This window comes from Mobula hypostoma, chromosome 7 (assembly GCF_963921235.1).
Source record: "Mobula hypostoma chromosome 7, sMobHyp1.1, whole genome shotgun sequence".
NCBI lineage: Eukaryota > Metazoa > Chordata > Chondrichthyes > Myliobatiformes > Myliobatidae > Mobula > Mobula hypostoma.
In genome coordinates this window covers 114336047-114349871 of record NC_086103.1, presented here as the reverse complement: position 1 = coordinate 114349871, position 13825 = coordinate 114336047, and the positions used below count along the sequence as shown (strand labels likewise).

Here is a 13825-nt window from a genome sequence, read left to right as displayed (position 1 = left end):
TGTACATTCTAGTATCAATTATTTGGCGACAATAAAATATTAAGTATAAAGTATCTGATTTTGCTCGATTTTGGTGAGGAAGGAGGGATTTGGGGGTTGTTATACCCGTTCTGTTTTTGTTATGTTTTTTATAAATGGGGAGGTGGGATTTGGGTGTTGATGATTGTGCTGCTTTTCTTTTCTTTCTTGGCTTCACAGCTACCCAGAGAATTGCAGGATTTCAGAGTTGTATACCTTGATAGTAAAATGAATATTTGAACCATGGCCCTGGGAGAGAGTAAACTGAGCAGCAGGAATAACCATGGCCCCGGGACACAGTAAACTGAGCAGCAGGAATAACCGTGGCCCCGGGAGAGAGTAAACTGAGCAGCAGGAATAACCGTGGCCCCAGGAGAGAGTAAACTGAGCAGCAGGAATAACCGTGGCCCTGGGAGAGAGTAAACTGAGCAGCAGGAATAACCATGGCCCCGGGAGAGAGCAAACTGAGCAGCAGGAATAACCGTGGCCCCGGGACACAGTAAACTGAGCAGCAGGAATAACCGTGGCCCTGGGACAGAGTAAACTGAGCAGCAGGAATAACTGTGGCCCTGGGACAGAGTAAACTGAGCAACAGGAATAACCGCAAACAACAGGAATTCTGCAGATGCTGGAAATTCAAGCAACACACATCAAAGTTGCTGGTGAACGCAGCAGGCCAAGCAGCATCTATAGGAAGAGGCGCAGTCGACGTTTCAGGCCCGAGACCCTTCGTCAGGACTAACTGAAGGAAGAGTGAGTAAGGGATTTGAAAGCTGGAGGGGGAAGGGGAGATGCAAAATGATAGGAGAAGACAGGAGGGGGAGGGATGGAGCCGAGAGCTGGACAGGTGATAGGCAAAAGGGGATACGAGAGGATCATGGGACAGGAGGTCCGGGAAGAAAGACGGGGCGGGGGGGTGACCCAGAGGATGGGCAAGAGGTATATTCAGAGGGACAGAGGGAGAAAAAGGAGAGTGAGAGAAAGAATGTGTGCATAAAAATGAGTAACAGATGGGGTACGAGGGGGACTGAGAAGCAGGAATAACCATGGCCCTGGGACAGAGTAAACTGAGCAGCAGGAATAACCGTGGCCCGGGGACAGAGTAAACTGAGCAGCAGGAATAACCGTGGCCCCAGGAGAGAGTAAATTGAGCAGCAGGAACAAACATGGCCCCGGGAGAGAGTAAACTGAGCAGCAGGAATAACCGTGGCCCCGGGACACAGTAAACTGAGCAGCAGGAATAACCGTGGCCCTGGGAGAGAGTAAACTGAGCAGCAGGAATAACCATGGCCCCTGGAGCGAGTAAACTGAGCAGCAGGAATAACCGTGGCCCCGGGAGATAGTAAACTGAGCAGCAGAAATAACCATGGCCCTGGGAGAGATTAAACTGAGCAGCAGGAATAACCGTGGCCCCGGGACACAGTAAACTGAGCAGCAGGAATAACCGTGGCCCCGGGAGAGAGTAAACTGAGCAGCAGGAATAACCGTGGCCCTGGGAGAGAGTAAAATGAGCAGCAGGAATAACCGTGGCCCCGGGAGAGAGTAAACTGAGCAGCAGGAATAACCGTGGCCCCGGGAGATAGTAAACTGAGCAGCAGAAATAACCATGGCCCTGGGAGAGATTAAACTGAGCAGCAGGAATAACCGTGGCCCCGGGAGAGAGTAAACTGAGCAGCAGGAATAAACGTGGCCCCGGGAGAGAGTAAACTGAGCAGCAGGAATAAACGTGGCCCTGGGAGAGATTAAACTGAGCAGCAGGAATAACCGTGGCCCCGGGAGAGAGTAAACTGAGCAGCAGGAATAAACGTGGCCCTGGGAGAGAGTAAACTGAGCAGCAGGAATAACCGTGGCCCCGGGAGAGAGTAAACTGAGCAGCAGGAATAACCGTGGCCCCGGGAGAGAGTAAACTGAGCAGCAGGAATACCCGTGGCCCTGGGACACAGTAAACTGAGCAGCAGGAATAACCGTGGCCCTGGGACACAGTAAACTGAGCAGCAGGAATAACCGTGGCCCTGGGAGAGAGTAAACTGAGCAGCAGGAATAACCGTGGCCTTGGGAGAGAGTAAACTGAGCAGCAGGAATAACCGTGGCCCTGGGAGAGATTAAACTGAGCAGCAGGAATAACCGTGGCCCTGGGAGAGAGTAAACTGAGCAGCAGGAATAACCGTGGCCCTGGGAGAGATTAAACTGAGCAGCAGGAATAACCGTGGCCCTGGGATACAGTAAAATGAGCAGCAGGAATAACCGTGGCCCTGGGAGAGAGTAAAATGAGCAGCAGGAATAACCGTGGCCCTGGGAGAGATTAAACTGAGCAGCAGGAATAACCGTGGCCCTGGGATACAGTAAAATGAGCAGCAGGAATAACCGTGGCCCTGGGAGAGAGTAAAATGAGCAGCAGGAATAACCGTGGCCCTGGGAGAGAGTAAACTGAGCAGCAGGAATAAACGTGGCCCCGGGAGAGAGTAAACTGAGCAGCAGGAATAACCGTGGCCCTGGGAGAGAGTAAAATGAGCAGCAGGAATAACCGTGGCCCTGGGAGAGAGTAAACTGAGCAGCAGGAAGAACCATGGCCCTGGGAGAGAGTAAACTGAGCAGCAGGAATAACCGTGGCCCTGGGACACAGTAAACTGAGCAGCAGGAAGAACCATGGCCCTGGGAGAGAGTAAACTGAGCAGCAGGAAGAACCATGGCCCTGGGAGAGAGTAAACTGAGCAGCAGGAATAACCGTGGCCCCGGGAGAGAGTAAACTGAGCAGCAGGAATAACCGTGGCCCCGGGAGAGAGTAAACTGAGCAGCAGGAATAACCGTGGCCCTGGGACACAGTAAACTGAGCAGCAGGAATAACCGTGGCCCCGGGAGAGAGTAAACTGAGCAGCAGGAATAACCATGGCCCCGGGAGAGAGTAAACTGAGCAGCAGGAATAACAATGGCACTGGGAGAGATTAAACTGAGCAGCAGGAATAACCATGGCCCTGGGACAGAGTAAACTGAGCAGCAGGAATAACCGTGGCCCTGGGACACAGTAAACTGAGCAGCAGGAATAACCGTGGCCCTGGGAGAGAGTAAACTGAGCAGCAGGAATAACCGTGGCCCTGGGAGAGAGTAAACTGAGCAGCAGGAATAACCGTGGCCCTGGGACAGAGTAAACTGAGCAACAGGAATAACCGCAAACAACAGGAATTCTGCAGATGCTGGAAATTCAAGAAACACACATCAAAGTTGCTGGTAAACGCAGCAGGCCAAGCAGCATCTATAGGAAGAGGCGCAGTCGACGTTTCAGGCCTGAGACCCTTCGTCAGGACTAACTGAAGGAAGAGTGAGTAAGGGATTTGAAAGCTGGAGGGGGAAGGGGAGATGCAAAATGATAGGAGAAGACAGGAGGGGGAGGGATAGAGCCGAGAGCTGGACAGGTGATAGGCAAAAGGGGATACGAGAGGATCATGGGACAGGAGGTCCGGGAAGAAAGACGGGGTGGGGGGGTGACCCAGAGGATGGGCAAGAGGTATATTCAGAGGGACAGAGGGAGAAAAAGGAGAGTGAGAGAAAGAATGTGTGGATAAAAATGAGTAACAGATGGGGTACGAGGGGGACTGAGAAGAAGGAATAACCATGGCCCAGGGACAGAGTAAACTGAGCAGCAGGAATAACCGTGGCCCTGGGAGAGAGTAAACTGAGCAGCAGGAATAACCGTGGCCCCGGGAGAGAGTAAACTGAGCAGCAGGAATAACCGTGGCCCTGGGAGAGAGTAAACTGAGCAGCAGGAATAACCATGGCCCCTGGAGGGAGTAAACTGAGCAGCAGGAATAACCGTGGCCCTGGGACACAGTAAACTGAGCAGCAGGGATAACCGTGGCCCCGGGAGAGAGTAAACTGAGCAGCAGGAATAACCGTGGCCCTGGGAGAGAGTAAAATGAGCAGCAGGAATAACCGTGGCCCCGGGAGAGAGTAAACTGAGCAGCAGGAATAACCGTGGCCCCGGGAGATAGTAAACTGAGCAGCAGAAATAACCATGGCCCTGGGAGAGATTAAACTGAGCAGCAGGAATAACCGTGGCCCCGGGAGAGAGTAAACTGAGCAGCAGGAATAAACGTGGCCCTGGGAGAGAGTAAACTGAGCAGCAGGAATAACCGTGGCCCCGGGAGAGAGTAAACTGAGCAGCAGGAATAACCGTGGCCCCGGGAGAGAGTAAACTGAGCAGCAGGAATAACCGTGGCCTTGGGAGAGAGTAAACTGAGCAGCAGGAATAACCGTGGCCCTGGGAGAGATTAAACTGAGCAGCAGGAATAACCATGGCCCCGGGAGAGAGTAAACTGCGCAGCAGGAATAACCGTAGCCCTGGGAGAGAGTAAAATGAGCAGCAGGAATAACCGTGGCCCTGGGACACAGTAAACTGAGCAGCAGGAATAACCGTGGCCCCGGGAGAGAGTAAACTGAGCAGCAGGAATAAACGTGGCCCTGGGAGAGAGTAAACTGAGCAGCAGGAATAACCATGGCCCTGGGACAGAGTAAACTGAGCAGCAGGAATAACCGTGGCCCTGGGAGAGAGTAAACTGAGCAGCAGGAATAACCGTGGCCCCGGGAGAGAGTAAACTGAGCAGCAGGAATAACCGTGGCCCCGGGAGAGAGTAAACTGAGCAGCAGGAATAACCGTGGCCCCGGGAGAGAGTAAATTGAGCAGCAGGAATAACCGTGGCCCTGGGACACAGTAAACTGAGCAGCAGGAATAACCGTGGCCCCGGGAGAGAGTAAACTGAGCAGCAGGAATAACCATGGCCCTGGGAGAGAGTAAACTGAGCAGCAGGAATAACCGTGGCCCTGGGAGAGAGTAAACTGAGCAGCAGGAATAACCGTGGCCCCGGGAGAGAGTAAACTGAGCAGCAGGAATAACCGTGGCCCTGGGAGAGAGTAAACTGAGCAGCAGGAATAAACGTGGCCCTGGGAGAGAGTAAACTGAGCAGCAGGAATAACCGTGGCCCTGGGAGAGAGTAAACTGAGCAGCAGGAATAACCGTGGCCCTGGGAGAGAGAGTAAACTGAGCAGCAGGAATAACCGTGGCAGGAATGGAACCGTGGCCCTGGGAGAGAGTAAACTGAGCAGCAGGAATAACAGGAAGAGTAACCAGTGTGCCCCGGGAGAGAGTAAACTGAGAGACAGGAATACAGGAATAACCGTGGCCCTGGGAAGAGAAGAGACCGTGGCCGGGAGAAGTAAACTGAGCAGCAGGAATAACCGTGGCCCGGGAAGAGTAAACTGAGCAGCAGGAATAACCGTGGCCCCGGGAGAGAGTGAGGAGAACAGGAATAACCGTGGCCCTGGGAGAGAGTGAGGAGAACAGGCAGATAACCGTTGGCGCCTGGGAGAGAGTGAGGAGAACAGGAATAACCGTGGCGCTGGGAGAGAGTGAGGAGAGACAGGAATAACCGTGGCCCCTTGGCGTGGGAGGAGTGAGGAGAACAGGAATAACCTGGCGCTGGGAGAGAGTGAGGAGAACAGGAATAACCTGCCTGGGAGCGAGTGAGGAGAACAGGAATAACCGTGGCCCTGGGAGAGAGTGAGGAGAACAGGATAACCGTGGCCCTGGAAGATGGGAGAACGAACCGTGGCCCTGGGAGAGAGTGAGGAGAACAGGATAACCGTGGCCCTGGAGAGACGTGGCCCTGGGAGAGAGTGAGGAGAACAGGATAACCGTGGCCCTGGGAGAGAGTGAGGAGAACAGGATAACCGTGGCCCTGGGAGAGAGTGAGGAGGAACAGGATAACCGTGGCCCTGGGAGAGAGTAGGAGAAGAATAACCGTGGCCCTGGGAGAGAGAGGAGAACAGGATTAACCGTGGCCCTGGGAGAGAGTGAGGAGAACAGGAATAACCGTGGCCCTGGGAGAGAGTGAGGAAAGGAAACAGGTAAGAGGAGAACAGGAATAACCGTGGCCCTGGGAGAGAGTGAGGAGAACAGCAGGATTAACCGTGGCCCTGGGAGAGAGTGAGGAGAACAGGAATAACCGTGGCCCTGGGAGAGAGTGAGGAGAACAGCAGGATTAACCGTGGCCCTGGGAGAGAGTGAGGAGAACAGGAATAACCGTGGCCCTGGGAGAGAGTGAGGAGAACAGGAATAACCGTGGCCCTGGGAGAGAGTGAGGAGAACAGGAATAACCGTGGCCCTGGGAGAGAGTGAGGAGAGACAGGAATAACCGTGGCCCTGGGAGAGAGTAAGAGAACAGGAAAACCGTGGCCCTGGGAGAGAGTGAGGAGAACAGGAATAACCGTGGCCCTGGGAGAGAGTGAGGAGAACAGGAATAACCGTGGCCCTGGGAGAGAGTGAGGAGAACAGGAATAACCGTGGCCCTGGGAGAGAGTGAGGAGAACAGGAATAACCGTGGCCCTGGGAGAGAGTGAGGAGAACAGCAGGATTAACCGTGGCCCTGGAGAGAGTGAGGAACAGGATAACCGTGGCCCTGGGAGAGAGTGAGGAGAACAGCAGGATTAACCGTGGCCCTGGGAGAGAGTGAGGAGAACAGGATTAACCGTGGCCCTGGGAGAGAGTGAGGAGAACAGGAATAACCGTGGCCCTGGGAGAGAGTGAGGAGAACAGGAATAACCGTGGCCCTGGGAGAGAGTGAGGAGAACAGCAGGATTAACCGTGGCCCTGGGAGAGAGTGAGGAGAACAGGAATAACCGTGGCCCTGGGAGAGAGTGAGGAGAACAGGATTAACCGTGGCCCTGGGAGAGAGTGAGGAGAACAGGAATAACCGTGGCCCTGGGAGAGAGTGAGGAGAACAGGAATAACCGTGGCCCTGGGAGAGAGTGAGGAGAACAGGATTAACCGTGGCCCTGGGAGAGAGTGAGGAGAACAGGAATAACCGTGGCCCTGGGAGAGAGTAAGGAGAACAGGATTAACCGTGGCCCTGGGAGAGAGTGAGGAGAACAGGAATAACCGTGGCCCTGGGAGAGAGTGAGGAGAACAGGATTAACCGTGGCCCTGGGAGAGAGTGAGGAGAACAGGAATAACCGTGGCCCTGGGAGAGAGTGAGGAGAACAGGAATAACCGTGGCCCTGGGAGAGAGTGAGGAGAACAGGAATAACCGTGGCCCTGGGAGAGAGTGAGGAGAACAGGATTAACCGTGGCCCTGGGAGAGAGTGAGGAGAACAGCAGGATTAACCGTGGCCCTGGGAGAGAGTGAGGAGAACAGGATTAACCGTGGCCCTGGGAGAGAGTGAGGAGAACAGGATTAACCGTGGCCCTGGGAGAGAGTGAGGAGAACAGGAATAACCGTGGCCCTGGGAGAGAGTGAGGAGAACAGCAGGATTAACCGTGGCCCTGGGAGAGAGTGAGGAGAACAGGAATAACCGTGGCCCTGGGAGAGATTGAGGAGAACAGCAGGATTAACCGTGGCCCTGGGAGAGAGTGAGGAGAACAGGAATAACCGTGGCCCTGGGAGAGAGTGAGGAGAACAGGAATAACCGTGGCCCTGGGAGAGAGTGAGTAGAACAGCAGGATTAACCGTGGCCCTGGGAGAGAGTGAGGAGAACAGGAATAACCGTGGCCCTGGGAGAGAGTGAGGAGAACAGGAATAACCGTGGCCCTGGGAGAGAGTGAGGAGAACAGCAGGATTAACCGTGGCCCTGGGAGAGAGTGAGGAGAACAGGAATAACCGTGGCCCTGGGAGAGAGTGAGGAGAACAGGATTAACCGTGGCCCTGGGAGAGAGTGAGGAGAACAGGAATAACCGTGGCCCTGGGAGAGAGTGAGGAGAACAGGAATAACCGTGGCCCTGGGAGAGAGTGAGGAGAACAGGAATAACCGTGGCCCTGGGAGAGAGTGAGGAGAACAGGATTAACCGTGGCCCTGGGAGAGAGTGAGGAGAACAGGAATAACCGTGGCCCTGGGAGAGAGTGAGGAGAACAGGATTAACCGTGGCCCTGGGAGAGAGTAAACTGAGCAGCAGGAATAACCGTGGCCCTGGGAGAGAGTAAACTGAGCAGCAGGAATAACCGTGGCCCTGGGAGAGAGTAAACTGAGCAGCAGGAATAACCGTGGCCCTGGGAGAGAGTAAACTGAGCAGCAGGAATAACCGTGGCCCCGGGAGAGAGTAAACTGAGCAGCAGGAATAACCGTGGCCCCGGGAGAGAGTAAACTGAGCAGCAGGAATAAACGTGGCCCCGGACAGAGTAAACTGAGCAGCAGGAATAACCGTGGCCCCGGGAGAGAATGAGGAGAACAGGAATAACCTTGGCGCTGGGAGAGAGTGAGGAGAACAGGAATAACCTTGGCGCTGGGAGAGAGTGAGGAGAACAGGAATAACCTTGGCGCTGGGAGCGAGTGAGGAGAACAGGAATAACCGTGGCCCTGGGAGAGAGTGAGGAGAACAGGAATAACCGTGGCCCTGGGAGAGAGTGAGGAGAACAGGAATAACCGTGGCCCTGGGAGAGAGTGAGGAGAACAGGATTAACCGTGGCCCTGGGAGAGAGTGAGGAGAACAGGAATAACCGTGGCCCTGGGAGAGAGTAAGGAGAACAGGATTAACCGTGGCCCTGGGAGAGAGTGAGGAGAACAGGAATAACCGTGGCCCTGGGAGAGAGTGAGGAGAACAGGATTAACCGTGGCCCTGGGAGAGAGTGAGGAGAACAGGAATAAATGTGGCCCTGGGAGAGAGTGAGGAGAACAGGAATAACCGTGGCCCTGGGAGAGAGTGAGGAGAACAGGAATAACCGTGGCCCTGGGAGAGAGTGAGGAGAACAGGAATAACCGTGGCCCTGGGAGAGAGTGAGGAGAACAGGATTAACCGTGGCCCTGGGAGAGAGTGAGGAGAACAGCAGGATTAACCGTGGCCCTGGCAGAGAGTGAGGAGAACAGGATTAACCGTGGCCCTGGGAGAGAGTGAGGAGAACAGGATTATCCGTGGCCCTGGGAGAGAGTGAGGAGAACAGGATTAACCGTGGCCCTGGGAGAGAGTGAGGAGAACAGGAATAACCGTGGCCCTGGGAGAGAGTGAGGAGAACAGGATTAGCCGTGTCCCTGGGAGACAGTGAGGAGAACAGGAATAACCGTGGCCCTGGGAGAGAGTGAGGAGAACAGGAATAACCGTGGCCCTGGGAGAGAGTGAGGAGAACAGGAATAACCGTGGCCCTGGGAGAGAGTGAGGAGAACAGGAATAACCGTGGCCCTGGGAGAGAGTGAGGAGAACAGGAATAACCGTGGCCCTGGGAGAGAGTGAGGAGAACAGGAATAACCGTGGCCCTGGGAGAGAGTGAGGAGAACAGGAATAACCGTGGCCCTGGGAGAGAGTGAGGAGAACAGGAATAACCGTGGCCCTGGGAGAGAGTGAGGAGAACAGGAATAACCGTGGCCCTGGGAGAGAGTGAGGAGAACAGGAATAACCGTGGCCCTGGGAGAGAGTGAGGAGAACAGGAATAACCGTGGCCCTGGGAGAGAGTGAGGAGAACAGGATTAACCGTGGCCCTGGGAGAGAGTGAGGAGAACAGGAATAACCGTGGCCCTGGGAGAGAGTGAGGAGAACAGGAATAACCGTGGCCCTGGGAGAGAGTGAGGAGAACAGGAATAACCGTGGCCCTGGGAGAGAGTGAGGAGAACAGGAATAACCGTGGCCCTGGGAGAGAGTGAGGAGAACAGGATTAACCGTGGCCCTGGGAGAGAGTGAGGAGAACAGGAATAACCGTGGCCCTGGGAGAGAGTGAGGAGAACAGGATTAACCGTGGCCCTGGGAGAGAGTGAGGAGAACAGGATTAACCGTGGCCCTGGGAGAGAGTGAGGAGAACAGGAATAACCGTGGCCCTGGGAGAGAGTGAGGAGAACAGGAATAACCGTGGCCCTGGGAGAGAGTGAGGAGAACAGGAATAACCATGGCCCTGGGAGAGAGTGAGGAGAACAGGAATAACCGTGGCCCTGGGAGAGAGTGAGGAGAACAGGAATAACCGTGGCCCTGGGAGAGAGTGAGGAGAACAGGAATAACCGTGGCCCTGGGAGAGAGTGAGGAGAACAGGAATAACCGTGGCCCTGGGAGAGAGTGAGGAGAACAGGAATAACCGTGGCCCTGGGAGAGAGTGAGGAGAACAGGATTAGCCGTGGCCCTGGGAGAGAGTGAGGAGAACAGGAATAACCGTGGCCCTGGGAGAGATTGAGGAGAACAGCAGGATTAACCGTGGCCCTGGGAGAGAGTGAGGAGAACAGGAATAACCGTGGCCCTGGGAGAGAGTGAGGAGAACAGGAATAACCGTGGCCCTGGGAGAGAGTGAGGAGAACAGGATTAGCCGTGGCCCTGGGAGAGAGTGAGGAGAACAGGAATAACCGTGGCCCTGGGAGAGAGTGAGGAGAACAGGAATAACCGTGGCCCTGGGAGAGAGTGAGGAGAACAGGATTAGCCGTGGCCCTGGGAGAGAGTGAGGAGAACAGGAATAACCGTGGCCCTGGGAGAGAGTGAGGAGAACAGGAATAACCGTGGCCCTGGGAGAGAGTGAGGAGAACAGGAATAACCGTGGCACTGGGAGAGAGTGAGGAGAACAGGAATAACCGTGGCCCTGGGAGAGAGTGAGGAGAACAGGATTAGCCGTGGCCCTGGGAGAGAGTGAGGAGAACAGGAATAACCGTGGCCCTGGGAGAGAGTGAGGAGAACAGGATTAACCGTGGCCCTGGGAGAGAGTGAGGAGAACAGGATTAACCGTGGCCCTGGGAGAGAATGAGGAGAACAGGATTAGCCGTGGCCCTGGGAGAGAGTGAGGAGAACAGGAATAACCGTGGCCCTGGGAGAGAGTGAGGAGAACAGGAATAACCGTGGCCCTGGGAGAGAGTGAGGAGAACAGGATTAACCGTGGCCCTGGTAGAGAGTGAGGAGAACAGGAATAACCGTGGCCCTGGGAGAGAGTGAGGAGAACAGGAATAACCGTGGCCCTGGGAGAGAGTGAGGAGAACAGGAATAACCGTGGCCCTGGGAGAGAGTGAGGAGAACAGGATTAGCCGTGGCCCTGGGAGAGAGTGAGGAGAACAGGAATAACCGTGGCCCTGGGAGAGAGTGAGGAGAACAGGATTAACCGTGGCCCTGGGAGAGAGTGAGGAGAACAGGAATAACCGTGGCCCTGGGAGAGAGTGAGGAGAACAGGAATAACCGTGGCCCTGGGAGAGAGTGAGGAGAACAGGATTAGCCGTGGCCCTGGGAGAGAGTGAGGAGAACAGGAATAACCGTGGCCCTGGGAGAGATTGAGGAGAACAGCAGGATTAACCGTGGCCCTGGGAGAGAGTGAGGAGAACAGGAATAACCGTGGCCCTGGGAGAGAGTGAGGAGAACAGGATTAGCCGTGGCCCTGGGAGAGAGTGAGGAGAACAGGAATAACCGTGGCCCTGGGAGAGAGTGAGGAGAACAGGAATAACCGTGGCCCTGGGAGAGAGTGAGGAGAACAGGAATAACCGTGGCCCTGGGAGAGAGTGAGGAGAACAGGATTAGCCGTGGCCCTGGGAGAGAGTGAGGAGAACAGGAATAACCGTGGCCCTGGGAGAGAGTGAGGAGAACAGGATTAACCGTGGCCCTGGGAGAGAGTGAGGAGAACAGGATTAACCGTGGCCCTGGGAGAGAGTGAGGAGAACAGGAATAACCGTGGCCCTGGGAGAGAGTGAGGAGAACAGGATTAGCCGTGGCCCTGGGAGAGAGTGAGGAGAACAGGAATAACCGTGGCCCTGGGAGAGATTGAGGAGAACAGCAGGATTAACCGTGGCCCTGGGAGAGAGTGAGGAGAACAGGAATAACCGTGGCCCTGGGAGAGAGTGAGGAGAACAGGAATAACCGTGGCCCTGGGAGAGAGTGAGGAGAACAGGATTTGCCGTGGCCCTGGGAGAGAGTGAGGAGAACAGGAATAACCATGGCCCTGGGAGAGAGTGAGGAGAACAGGATTAGCCGTGGCCCTGGGAGAAAGTGAGGAGAACATCAGGACTCACTCAGGCATTCGAAGGCAGTGAGCAAATAGGCAACATTAACTGTGGTTGAAAGTGGAAACAGGTGCAGACTCCGGAAGTCAGAAAAGCCTGGAAGTAATCAGCATCTGCTGGAAGAGAAAGAGGGGTTACATGTTTCAGTTCAATGACTTTCTGAGAGGACTGGGGAAGTGAGAGGCGTGGAAAGTGTCCCTGGGTCAGGGCGCACAGGGCAACAGCAATAAATGCAACACTGTGTTTGCATTTACCAGCGACCATGGTTTCTCAGACCCCGAGGCTGGAGTGTAGACAGTGGCCACTCCAGTACTCCTGATGACATCAGAGTGAATTTCATGGCAACAGTGCATTTCCAACACAAACAAAAATCTACATTTGTAGATTAAATATTCTCACAAGGTGCAAGAGGCTCAGAAATTGTCAGTCCCTGTCCCTACTTAAGCCGTCCTGTCACTGTCGCTTTTAACAATGTATGGACAAATTTCTAAGACTTAATACAAGTTTTCTGTTCTGTCATAATAATAAGACCACTAGCAATTTATTGTTGATCATACGGTTTTCAGAATAACATCGTGAATGAACAATTATAATATAGTTGTACAAAATAGCAATCTAAGTATTATTTACTGAGGCTAAAATTTTATTTTCTTTCTCATTTATTACATTAATTTCTGAGAGGTTAGATTTTGTGATTATTCATTTTGATTCAAAATTAGTGATGAGAAGTAAAATGCACCTGCACCATTCCTCCACTTTGCCATTTTGACTCCCCTCTCCAAATTAAAAAAGGCAGTAAATCAAGGTGCAGAGAGACACGCCAACAACGATACCCATTTAAAACCATAGACATGAATCAGCAGTCTCATTAACCAAGAACAAGGAAGGCAGACCAAAAGAAATAGTGACATTCAGATTACAGAGACATTTAACAATGCAAGGAACTCACTGGCCAGCCCTGACAGTCACCTCTCCTCTTCTTCCTCAGGCCGCTGAACCGAGCAAAGAAGTAGGATGATAGAATTGAACAAAAAGGATGTGTCTCCCACTGAACTTGCTTCATAACTCCAGCATATCGCCATCTATGGGTGAGAGGCCTATACTTCTGGTATGAAGTGTCCACTTTTAAAGTGGAGCTTTCGGATCAGAATCAGGTTCATTAATATCACCGCCATATGTCGTGAAATTTGTTAACTTTATGGCAGCAGTACAATTGAATTGAATTGACTTTGTTACTTACATCCTTCATATACGTGAGGAGTAAAAATCTTTATGTTATGTCTCTGTCTAAATGTGCATTGTGCAATTTATAGTAATTTGTAATAAATATTATGTACAACAAGATAGCCAATATAACAGAGAAATACAGTTGTGTCAGCATGAGTTAATCAGTCTGATGTCCTGGTGGAAGAAGCTGTCCTGGAGCCTGTTGGTCCTGGCTTTTATGTTGCGGTACCGTTTCCTGGATGGTAGCAGCTGGAACAGTTTGTGGTTGGGGTGACTCGGGTCCCCAGTGATCCTTCGGGCCCTTTTTACACATCTGTTTCTGTAAATGTCCTGAATAATGGGAAGTTCACATCCACAGATGTGCTGGGCTGTCCGTACCACTCTCTGCTGAGTCCTGTGATTGAAGGTAGTACAGTTCCCATACCAGGCAGTGATGCGCCAGTCAGGATGTTCTCAATCGTGCCCCTATAGAAGGTTCTTAGGATTTGGGGGTCCACACCGAACTTCAGCTGTCTGAGGCAAAAGAGGCGCTGTTGTGCCTTTTTCACCTGTGTGTGTGCTCGCCGTAGAGCAGCTGCCTGGAGATTCTTGCTTCACCCATGCGGATTACATGGCCAGTCCAGCATAGCTGGGCCTGGAGGATCCTTGCCTC

The 13825-nt window shown here is 53.5% G+C and overlaps 1 protein-coding gene across 4 annotated transcripts in view; it reads right to left on the bottom strand.

The window, feature by feature from the left end:
* Window positions 1-13027, bottom strand: part of khk (ketohexokinase) — a 65239-nt gene extending 52212 nt beyond the window's left edge. For all 4 annotated transcript variants that reach the window (XM_063053813.1, XM_063053812.1, XM_063053811.1 and 1 more), the window contains exon 1: window positions 12896-13027. The gene's annotated coding sequence lies outside the window, so the exon portion shown is untranslated. The remainder of the gene's footprint in view (window positions 1-12895) is intronic.
* Between the last annotated feature and the right edge of the window lie 798 nt (window positions 13028-13825).